At 55.2% G+C, this 2500-nt stretch overlaps 1 protein-coding gene across 2 annotated transcripts in view; it reads left to right on the top strand.

Annotated features, from left to right (window-relative positions):
* LOC113805277 (ecdysone receptor) overlaps positions 1–2500 on the top strand; it is a 199208-nt gene that overhangs the window by 153183 nt on the left and 43525 nt on the right. The window lies entirely within an intron of this gene.

The raw sequence follows: 2500 nt of genomic DNA, 5'->3' as shown, positions 1-2500 counted from the left end.
AATAGTACTACTACTAGTGCTACTTCTACTGCTACTATTACTTCTTCTACTACTATTGCTACATCTACTGCTATTACTTCTACTGTTACAGTTGCGACTACTACTTCTACTACTACCATCACCACCATCACTACCACTACTGATACTGATACTACTGTTGTTGCTGCTGCTGCTACTACTCAACCACCACCACCACCACTACTTAAGATGATAACAGTAATAATAATAATAATTCTACTATTTCCTCTACTTCAACTACTGCTAGCACTACTTCCATTACTACCACTACTGCTACTACTACCCAACCCCCAAGGGTATCATGTTGGAAATATTGAGTCGCTGGGCTTCCTTGAGCGACGTGGTGCGCGGCCCTGCAGGTGTGCGAGCGGCTGAATCAGGTGACGCCAAGCTTTCCGGGTCCGGTGTGACGGCTAGAGGAAGGATGGAAACTTCGCGAGGGGCGGGAGGAAGGGGGGGGGGTGAAGGAGGCGGGGTCCTTAACCTCGGCCTCGTGAACTTGTGAGTTTTTTTCCCAGGATTTTATAGTCACTTTTAATGAGATTTGGCATGGGGCGACGTTCCTGTCGAGCGAAAGATAGTTATGATGAGGAGAGTAGCATGAGTTGCTACTGGGGGCTGTTTTGCGGTGTGTGTGTGTATGTGTTCGCGCGCGCGTGTGTGCGCGTGCATGATAGGGTGACGACCTGGGTGTTTTGACGGCGGACGGCCGTGTTGTGACGACGTTTCGGGGCGCCGAGGCCGCGGCCCTCCGCCTATCACCCTCGCTTCTGGATCGGCTGCCTCCGCCGAAGAAGCCGCGGCTCCTGGCAAGGTCGCCGCCGAGGAGGAGCCATGAGGCGCAGGCGAGCCCCTCTGCCTGCTGCTTGACGATAATGATGCATGACACAGGTGCGAGGTCTGCGTGGCGAAGCAAGCAACATGCGGCGGGATTGTATTTTGTGAGGCGCGTCGGCGAGGGGGAGGCGGCCATGAGGAACTCAGCGTGAGGATATTGCCCTCGACGTCCGTGGTCCCGCCTCACCTGGCACGTATCCCACGCGCGGCATTCCTCGCTCGCCGCCCCTACGCCCCCCTCGCACACGGCCGGATATCCCTCGTGCCTCGGCGTGCGGTAATCACTGGAAAATTGCCATCAATTTTCGTGCTGCACGTGAAAAGCCAGTGCTCGGGTTGGGCTTGCAGGCAAGGCCTTTAAAGCTAGGCCGTGCGGTGCGGGACTGGGGCTTGGGCAAGCTCGGAGGGGGCGAGGGCACTGGCTTGGTCACTGCCGCATTCGGAACTCCAGGAGCACAACTTGAGACAGTTAGCGTGGGCCGAGGAGCCGCAGGGAGCTGCTGCTCGTCCGCCAGCCACATTTGACCTCTGCAAAGTCACGCGCACACAAAACTCCGCCACATTTTTACCACATTCACAATTGGTTCACGGCGTTTGTCTTGAGGCCCTCATGAGAATCCATCGGCGCTGCTCTTAATTTTGACCCTTCCCGCGAGGGTAATTAAGGCTTCGGATTCAATATTAGCGGTTCGCTGAGTGGTATGAGGTGGCGGGCGACTTGAGTCTTTCCTCTGGGTGTTCATAGAGGTCGGTTTGGCTTGAGAGGAATGGCCCGCGAAAGGCCATCATCCTCCAAGACGTGTTGTTGGTCGAAACGCCACCGAGGCGCTGAGATCACTTTCTTCTTTTGAATTATTATTCTTCTTTTCTTTTTTCGCCCATCCCGACCCAAAGCTGCATGCTGACCCCTACTCGCTCCCCTCCCAGCTGTGTTACCAGGCACGTGGTGGCCGCCGCAGCCCAGCCCCTGATGTAGAGCACACGCCGCCCGAAGGTCAGCGCCAGAGAGACCTTGGCGACTGCGCCTTCCCGCGACTTCGGGAACCAACGATGCCAGCGAAAAGGTCCGCGTGCCTTGGTACTGGTATCCCGAGGGGCGTTCGGGGCCTTCAGACTGGGTCTCTTTACGCCCCAGCGCGTGCTAGCAACAGTGAGCATCTACCCTGGAAGGGGTCCTGCTTTCCGAAGGACATATGCGGTAATTCAGCCCAGTTTCCCCTAGTAAATGGCGGTTCTTTTGTAAGTTTCAGTGTCAAATTCCGGCTTATGCTTGTGTGCTTGCATAATGAACGGAAGTGACGGGATGTGACATTGAACGCGTGGGCATACAGGTGTAACTGTGGATCCGTATATGCTAGTTGTTATGTTTACTTGCCGGGATATATTGCTAAAGGTATCTTGCTTGTGCACATTTACGTATGTGCGTTGGGAACACACGTATTCGTACACACAAATATTATGGAGGTGTGAACCTAGCTAACAGTCTGACGCCTCCACCTTTCATTATTACAAGTAATTAGCCGCTGATTGCCTCTATTACGTCCACGCGTGCAAGGTCGTTGGTGCGAGGTGGGGGTCGGGTGGCGGTGTGAAAAGGGGAGGGGGAGGGGGAGGGGACGGGAGGCGGGGGACGACAACGAGCGAA

This window comes from Penaeus vannamei, chromosome 14 (assembly GCF_042767895.1).
Source record: "Penaeus vannamei isolate JL-2024 chromosome 14, ASM4276789v1, whole genome shotgun sequence".
NCBI classification, from domain to species: domain Eukaryota; kingdom Metazoa; phylum Arthropoda; class Malacostraca; order Decapoda; family Penaeidae; genus Penaeus; species Penaeus vannamei.
Note: the sequence above shows the minus strand (reverse complement) of the source record. Positions and strands in the feature narration are given on the sequence as shown.